This window comes from Rosa chinensis, chromosome 4 (assembly GCF_002994745.2).
Source record: "Rosa chinensis cultivar Old Blush chromosome 4, RchiOBHm-V2, whole genome shotgun sequence".
Lineage (NCBI taxonomy): Eukaryota > Viridiplantae > Streptophyta > Magnoliopsida > Rosales > Rosaceae > Rosa > Rosa chinensis.
Genome location: NC_037091.1, coordinates 9,661,406 through 9,670,964, shown reverse-complemented (window position 1 = coordinate 9,670,964; position 9,559 = coordinate 9,661,406). Strand labels below are relative to the sequence as shown.

Sequence of the window (9,559 nt, the reverse complement as noted above, 5' to 3'; positions counted from 1 at the left end):
ATCACTACAGTGTTGTATTATATCACTATGAATATCCTTGTTTGAATCTTATAGACTATGAAAGTATTACCCGTCCCCATTGTAAACTGCTGAAGCATGACAAACTTATTAATGCATGGAAGTTTTGCATTAGATTTAGTGATTTCAGTTTGCTATTGTTCTTCCTCTCATGGAAGTTTTGCTGGTGGAACTTTATGTTCTTTGTATAATTCCTTTTTATGGAAATCACTAACTATTTTTTTTTACCTCTGACAGCCAGCCAAATCTGTTGATATTGGCACCTGTTATCAATCGGTTCCAAAGGCATATCCAGATAAGGGTACTGTTATTTGACTTGATTCCCTCTGTAATTAATTAAACTGTATATTAATGATGGCACCCACATTTTCTACGGTTCCTAACTTAATTTTTTGTTGTTGCCTTTGGTTGATGGGCAATGTGCTATATTCTTTGTCCTGCCAAATGAGGAGACAAATGGCTACTCGGCACAATATTCGTCAACTGGTTTTACTGATATGGGGAACACAGCTGATGAAGGTATTTACAGACATTTCTACAACATATTCAATGTGCATCTATTTGCTTTTATTCATGGTGAGTTAAGATCCTAAGTTTGAAAATGTCTCTAGAGGAGTTATAGATTTTCAGCATAAAAAATTACTTGATTCATTAATTAACATGTTGCATCACTCAGTCATCTATACTTAAATGTTTTTGATCTCTTATCTCCTAGTTTTCTCTTGTTCAGGGATGGAGTGAGTGAGTCATAGTTCAACGAAGCCTTGAATGTAGAATTGGATCAGATTATTGAGCTTTTAACAAAATCTTTCCAGGCCGGTGGTTCTCCTGACAATGTTCCACTTGGTTAGTCATCTTACCATTGTGATACCCCAACCCCAAAACATGGAATTTTTTTTAAGGTTATTTTTGTTTGTTTTGGTATCTCTAATCTAGTGCTATTTTTGTTTATTTTGTTATCACTTTAATTGTAATGGTTTAGTTATATGTGCGTAACTACATATACATACATATATATATATATATATATATTTATATTTCAATTTATTAGTGTCACTTGCATCGGATTTGTTCTTTTCTTCTTGAGTTTGTTGTTGGGTTTTAAGGGTCTCAATGTATGGCTTCTGGTGGTTAGTAGTGAAATCATATCTCTGAAATGTGATGCTTTCGTGTAGTTGTTCATCTGTGAGAAACAGGAAATAGTTTTTAGTCTTGATTGAGTTGCCTTTGTATCCGGTGTATCCTCTTGTGAAATATATGTGCTTTTGTGTGATCTGTTGTGGGTGTGGTGAGAAGATTTCTATTTTTGATTTCCCGTTCTTGTATCTGTGCATCAAAATGTGATATCTTAATCTATTTTTTGAATCTCATTTAATATGTTCATACATTTTTGTTTGGTTATGAAATGATGGGTTTGCTCTTTCTTCAGAGGTTGGATGAGGAAAATGAAGGGTGTTCGATATATAAACAGAGAACATCCTTTTGGCTGCACCAACACAGGTTTCTTCTATTCCATTTTCATTAGACTATGTTCACTGTTCACATTCATGATGTGATCTGTTCATATACTTGTTGAACTGTTTTGGTTGCTTTTCTACTTTGATTTCTGGGCTTTTGGTCTTCATGAAGCCGAAGCAATGTTAATTAGACATTTTACTATATGTAGGCATCAATGGCATCCAGAATCATTTGCTGAGACACTATTATGTAGGCATCAATTGCTTAACTGCTAAACTGTCAGGTTTCTTAGAATTGTTGAATTGTAATTTGTTGCACTTTAGAATTTTTTTTTTTGTATATGTATGGATATGATATTCTAGTTTAGTTAATAATCCATTTGGTGGTGTATTTTGAGCTGTGTATAATTGGAGGAAGATTTTTTTTATTAATTTTTTTTTTTGGATTCTTTACAAGTTTTAAGGACACTTTTTAAACGTCCTCTATTACCTTTATTAAGTGTCCTGTTTTAGTTTTAAGGACACATATGAGTATTTTTTGTGTGTCCTCTCAAGGATTTAAGGACACCATTTCTAGAGCTTTTAGGACACAGTGTGTGTGTCCTAGTATAGAAAAGAGGACACAGTTTCTAGAGCTTTCACGACACAGTTTAGGTGTTCTCTTATGGATTTAAGGACACCATGTTCAGGGCTATTAGGACACATAAACTGTGTTCTCGTATAGATAAGAGGACACATTTTCAGTGTCCTTGTTTGGGACTTAATAAGACACCCAGATAGAGGACTCTTTTTTAAAGAGTCATTGTATTTATTTAAGGACACAGTTTCAATGTCCTTAAATCATGTTTTTTTAGTAGTGATTGCTTTCCACCCTCGAACTGTGGTTCCATGAAACATACTCTGGTGGCTAACGATGGCTACAGGGACAAGTTGGTCACTTAATTCAGCAAATAGTGCCGAAAACCTTAAAACATTTGGTTCCCTCTGGGCAAAGACTTATGTCATCACCTTCTTGTAGAAGCTTCTTGATTATGGCTGCATCTTGTTCTCAATCACGACTTATTCGGACAATCTTGATTGGTGAAAGGAACTCCATGAGTCGAGAGCTTGAGCACGTGATAGCGGTTATTGGGCAGCCTAGGGGAAGATAGAGGAAAAATGCATCAAGAACAGTTCTATGGTTTGTGACCAACAGAGTGTTTAGCCAATGTAGGTGGGGTGCCTTTCACAGTGACACGAGAACCAAGTGCCCAAAGGGCGTAGTAGCCGAGGCTTAGAGAAAGGAGTGACATACTAGCAATTCGCAAGCAAGAGATGAAGAAACCTATGGGGAACCAAAGAATGATGAGGAACGCTAAGAGAGGTGTTGGCTTTTGGACTAGGCGACTGTCATGGAATATGATCAATGGGATTTGGGAGCTCCTCCCTTCTCGCAACTTCTAGTGTGGGTTTGGCTGGCACCGTATAACATTCCTGCATTTAATGTTAAAATGAGAATAGAAGAAGGGACACTTTAAATGAATTCTGAATTTTTAATGAAAAGGGATTAAACACTGAAAACCGTCCCACAAACTTTATTTATTTATAGTGAGAAAAAACCCTAATATGAGCGAGAACCCTTCTCGCCTACCTAGCGTCGTCAGCGCACTGCTATGGATGCACTCAAGGCTTCACCAGCACCGAGCGCTTAAGAGCTCAGCCATGAAGTCCACCATGACCTCAATAATGGGTGGCACTTTGCCCTCTTGTCCTCAATCCAAAAGATGATCAGATCTATATGATAATGGGTGGTCTCATTGTTTCGTTTTAGATCTATTATGGATGCTAATGGAAGTAGTGTGGGGCTATGCACGCATGAAGTCGATGACGAAAGAGATTTCATGTTCTGGCATGGATGTGGAGAAGACCGGTGGAGAGTGTTTGACAATTTTGCTCTTCATCGGGATCTGGTTTAGTGATTTTTTAGGGTGGTGGCTGAAGATGGCGGCCTTCGGCGTTGTTTCCAAAGTTGGGTTTTTGGCTGAGAAGGACTGCAGTAGAGTGGAGTGGAGGCACAACAGGTCGGGTTTGGGTCCTACACTTGGTTGGGTTTGATTTGCTTCTTGCCGGCAGCCCAATAATGGGAAGAAGGGGTGGGTCTTGGGTGCTCATAAAGATTAAGCCCAAGTCACGGAGGGCTGAGGACTCTTGGGTGCAGGCATGTGCCCTCAATCCCTCAAAGACCAAAAATGACAAAAAAACTGCTCCTCCATTGAGTCTCACCTATTCACCATGTTCCTCTAGCCCTTTAGATAATGGCAAGGGGAAAGAGATTGAGTAATTTGCAAGTTTGGTTTTTGTTTGCACACTAAATTTTTTTCTATGTTTTTACACTAAATATTTGAACCTCTTAGCGCACCACAATTGCGTGCATTGGCAACGGGAGGCTCAAGTCAAAGGTATTTTTTGTAAGCTTGGTTTAAGTTTAGTTTTTTGCAAGCTCTTTGAATAATTGAATAAGATTTGTAACAGAGAATAGTATCGGGTGTCCTTATGGACCGTTTGTATGTGCTGTTTTGGCCATTCTATCAATGGAATATTTTACTTGAACTCAAAAAAAATGAAAAGGGATTAAACACAACACGAAATACTTTAAATCGTAGAACTATATGTAATGAATGGAAATATATGATTAACCAATATTTGAAAAAAAAATCATAATTTTCAATTTGGCTAGTAGGTATATATATAATTTCAACTATATTTTCAAACAAACCATAATATTTTAGGAAAGTGTGTCCCCCGGATTTCACCAATCCTCCTATTTTCTTACTTCATATTCTGGTGTATGACGCCGATCCTATTCCCCCTGAGTTTAGTTTTTGTTTGGCTGGACTTTAGTTGAGGCCAGTGCCTTAATTCTTTGTTCTATAGATTGCTTGTTTACCCAAAAAAAAAAAAAAACCCAAAAAATTATGCAATAAAACTTAACTAAGTAGTTAGTACGTAGCATTAAAAGTGCATGCATATGATGGATAGGGATGACAAAATTCCCCAGCGGAGCGGAGTTCCGTTGGATACCCGCCCCTAATGGGGGGTGAATTTGTAGACAAATGGGGAATGGGGATGGGGATCCCCAATCCCCACTATCTAAGATTGGGGATGGGGCGGGGATGGTATTGTGATCTCCATCCCCTAACCCGCCCCAATAATATATACATATATTTAACTTATATATTTTTTAATTTTTTTTTTGTAATATAAATCACAAATATATATATATATATATATTTACTACTTTACTTTGATGGCTACACTTTTACTTTAATGGTGTTTTGACTTTTACACTCATTGAATTATGATTTATGAATTTAACCATGTTTTAAATTTTATTTGTTGTAGATTTTGATTTTAAAAAAGGCAATATGAGAAAAAAATTATTTTATTTCTTAAATTCTTATTATGGATTTGGGGTGGGTTTGGAGGCTTAGTCCCCAGTGGGGATAGGGTTGGGGAATCCCCAATACATTTTTATTAGGGATTGGGGCGGGGATGGAGGTAGAGAATGACCCCAGAGATGGGGATGGTATTGTGATCCTCATCCCCAACCCGCCCCATTGTCATCCCTAATGATGGATGCTCACCTTGCACATGTCAATCAAACCACTATCAGTGCGCTTATTGCCAATTCCAATATCTGGCTGGGCTTTCGCTAGGAGAGCCTTACGAAAAGCATCTTTGTGTTGTCCTATAAGGCCATCTCCAATGGGGGGCTAAGGGGTTGGTATAGCCAAAAAAATGGTGTTTTCCATCTCCAATGGCAGGTTATGCTATTACAAAAAAAAGATTTGAGGGGCTAAAAGGGCCACGGACTGGGGTATAAATAGCCCTTTGTTTAGCTATTGGGCTTGATCTTCGTGGGAACCACGTTGGTGGCTCCAAATCCAATCTGAATCAAACTTTTTATTGAGTTTTAGAGCGGAAGATAAGATATGTCACATCGACATAAAATCTGCTCAAAAATCTCGATAAGGAATTATATCTTGACACGTGGCGAGCAAAATCTAATCTGAAAATTTTGAGAAGATGACATCGGAATAAGAGGATATAAAATCTAGTCGAAAATCTCGATAAAGAATCATATCTTGACACAAGGCACGTAAAATCCAATCTGAAAATTTTGAGAAGATGACATCGGGATAAACACAGAAACAAATCTAATCAAGAATCTGAATAATTACTTACAACGTGACACGTGGCACGATAAAATCATATCTAAAAATTAATAACATTTGATCAAAAAAATAATTATATAAGAGTGGAAATAGTAGCATAGTTATAAAATACTATATATTAGAAATACATAATGAAAAATAATAAAATAACATGACATTTGGGCCCCGTTTGGGATTGCTTCGCTTTTAAAAAAATCAGCTTCTGTTCAAAATTTTAAATTTTATTGTGTTTGGTAAATAAATAAAAAGCAGCTTTAATTGAAAGTTATAGGTCACTGGCAGCAGATTTTAGAAGCAGCCTAGAGGTTACTTTTAGAAGCTGCTGTGGATCAAAACACACTCTGCAGTTGTTTTATGTACTGACAGCACTTTTAAAAATATTATTTACCAAACACGAAATTGTTTTAATTCACAGCTGATTATTCTCACAACATAGCAGCAACAATTTTTTTTTAAAGTCACAGCAATCCCAAACTAGCCCTTAAACTTATAGCTCTAAGGGTTGGATATGGTAGAAATTATAGTCCTTACTATTTGCATGAATAGTGATTATGGAGGACTAAAATTTAGCCCCTTTAGCCCCCCACAGTTGGAGATGGCCTAAGTACTCCAGGTCGGCAAACAAAGCCAGTGGCTATACCTTTTCCTTTGTCCAAATTTCAATTTTTTCATATGGTAGATTTGTAGTTAGTGTTTGATTACTGCTTAGTTGCCAAAATCTAATAGAGTAAAGCTTGGGATCGATGCTTTTTAAGTTTAATTAGCACCAGATTTGTTTTTGTGGATTTATAAGTTATTTTTTCTCTTTATAATTTTGTTCTTGTTTTGTGAAATTGTACTCTGTTAATGCTTTCTGGGTTGAAATATGGAAGAGTTTTTTGTTTTTGTTTTTTAATGTAAAGGAAAAGAGGATCAAATGATTTCAGTCCTACCCCCATGGTGACTCGAACCCATGACCTGGATCTTAGGGTTGGAGTGTTTTTCTGGTAAAAAGAAATGAAAAGTTAATCTTTTTGTATGCCCATGTTGTACTCTGACTCTAAGACGGAACCGACCTGAATTTTATTATGTTAGGTCATTTTATGTGCCAGTTATTATCATATCTGGTGACTTTGCATGTCGTTTTGGTATGAATCCTATGTTGACATTGCTGGTTCTTGTTAGGCTCTTGTTGATGCCCCTGATATGGTGAGATCTCAAATGAATTTCAAGAGGCATTCTCTCACTGACATCAAAATTGACATCAAAGTGGGTCCCCAAGAAGAAGGAATTTGTTTATATGTATAACTTGGATTGTTGTGTATGTGCTTTAGATGTGAAGAAGAAGTTGAAAAGTAGCTCTTGGGGTAGCTAGGAAGCTTATTGTTCAGATGCGAAGGGCCAATCTTAATGACTTTGATCGCTTCAAGCTTATGTTGGCTAAGATCAAGGTTAGTTTGTGTGTGTTTTTTGAGAACGATGCTTCCTCTTGATATCTTTTGGCTTTATTCTATTGAATCATCACAAACTAATGGATCTTTTCTGATTTGCAGAGGGCTAGCCTGGTCAAGAGCGAACTTGCAAAACTGAAGAAACAGAGTGCTTAGGCAATGTTTGATGTCAGGTTTACAATTTTGTATTGGGAAGATCGTCCAAACAGTGTCTAAAATTTTCCAGATTATTAATTTTCATACCTATACTTTGAAAAACATCAAAATGGTACCTGACGATTTAAGCCTAACCTAATTTCCATACCTAACAACAGTAAAAACGTTAACTCCGTTAAATTTTGAGGAGTAAAATCGGTACTTCATGTATTTTGGTATAGTAAATCAATTTTAAATACAATGAAAATCCAAAATAATCTCAAGATTTTGAGGTTGCGGGGACTCAAACCCATACCACTATATGCAAACCAAAGCCCCAACCACTAGAATACTTGCATGGTATTAGCATGAGGCAACCAAAAATTGTATATATATATATGTATATCATTTAGTTTAAAAACACTTTATCTTTGATCATTCTATCATCTTCCTTCTCGTGTTTTGCAGTCACTGAAAGTATCTCTCTTTCTCTCTCTCTCCTCCTCCTTCATTCTAGATCTCCAGCCATAAAGTTTCTTACCATTAATTGGAGATCCTTTTCAACTCTTCGATCCAAAACCAGTTCTTTCCAACACCATAAATCAACAACAATAAAAAATCCTTGACAATTGAATTCTTCAACAAAAACCCAAAATGCTTCATTGATCTAACCACACCCATAAGTTTACAAAATCCAAGTTGGACCTAGAAGCACCAAAATCCCTCACAAAACCAAGAAGTACGACGAGATCGGCGCGGCGCCGAAGGAGCGCGCGCATGGCATCACCATCAACACCGCAAAGCTCATGAAGCCCTAAATCCAGTGGCCGGAGCACCAATCTCAGTTTGCAAAACCAAAACCCAACTCCACCACTCTTCTTCTTCTTCCCAACTCAACAATCTCAGCCCCACTGATTCACGAATACGTGAATCCACACACATCCGATCAGAGAGAGAGAATTAGAGAGACCATTTTTTTGATTAAATTTTCCTTGTCCTCTTGCTGCTGCTGCATTTCGAAGCCATAAACATCCCTGTGCCGAAGACTTGATTCTCCAACGGCGAAGGGTTGGTTGGTTCTTTGCCTTGACTGCTGCTCTGCTCTTCTTCCCCCATTGTGGTTGTCTCACTGGTTTTGGAGAGAACCCATTAACCGGTAGCGAGGTGGTTCTATGGGATCTGCTCTGGGGATGGATCGGGCACCCTCTGGATTTGATATGGTTTGAGCGTGGTGGGGTGATCTGGAGTTAATTGTGTTGAGTTAATCGTCAGGTTTAATTTATGACTTATTGATTGAAAAAAGAGAATGATTAATTGCCAACAATTGTTGACCCAGTGGCTGAGGTACTGAGAAGTGAATTAATCTGCCCAAGTTCGAACCATGGCAAGCTCATTTTTTTTATTTCTCTTTATATTTGTCTGGTTTGGAGAAGCTGAATAGTAAAATGACGAAAATATCCTTCAAAAGTTAACGAAGTTAACGTTTTTACTGTTGTTAGGTATGGAAATTGGGTCGGGCTTAAATCTTCAGGTACTATTTTGATGTTTTTCAAAGTATAGGTATGAAAATTAATAGTCTGGAAAAGTTCAGACACTGTTTGGACGATTTCCCCTTTTGTATTAAATTTTCTTCAAAACTGTACTTCGGTTTGTAATCCCATGTTCCTTCCTTTATCAAATTCTTGTCTTTTTCAGAGTACTATATATATTGTTTTTTTTTTTTTTAACATTTTTAATATTGGTGACAAGTTGGGAACCTCTGATTTTTGGACCATGATGTTTACTATTTATTGAAAGCTGTTTGAGACGAAACTATTTATGTTTTTTACTTTGCCTACTTGTAATATTTGCCTTATCTTGAACTTTGATGTTGAGACCGGTACCTCATTGCTTCAAGGTCTCTGAGTATCACCATGTCTGAACGGACTTTGGCTCTGAAACCATTGATCTGGTTTATGGAGGTATTAAGGTCCATGGCCTATGAAGGCACTCTTCCATATCGTAACATGGATATGGTCTATGAAGGCACTCTTCGTAATTCTAATATGGATATTGTTGATTTTGTAACACTGTTGATTTGATAGATTTTTTAACGTTCCACCCATCGATTTCATTTAACACGAACTTTATCCAAGCTGGTATTTCAAGCTATCATTTCAACTAGAAAATGAGCCCGCACGATGCTGCGAGATTTTATCATCAATTGACTGGTTGTAGTATTTTATTGGCAATTATGCCAAAATTATATGAATATAATTTCGGTGATGCACTAGATTGGAGTTGGGCTTGGGATGCTCCATTTTGA

General features: G+C 37.1%; 1 pseudogene; it reads left to right on the top strand.

Moving 5' to 3' along the window:
• Positions 1-3,338: 3,338 nt before the first annotated feature.
• Positions 3,339-7,275, top strand: LOC112198763 (annotated as a pseudogene).
• Positions 7,276-9,559: the final 2,284 nt, after the last annotated feature.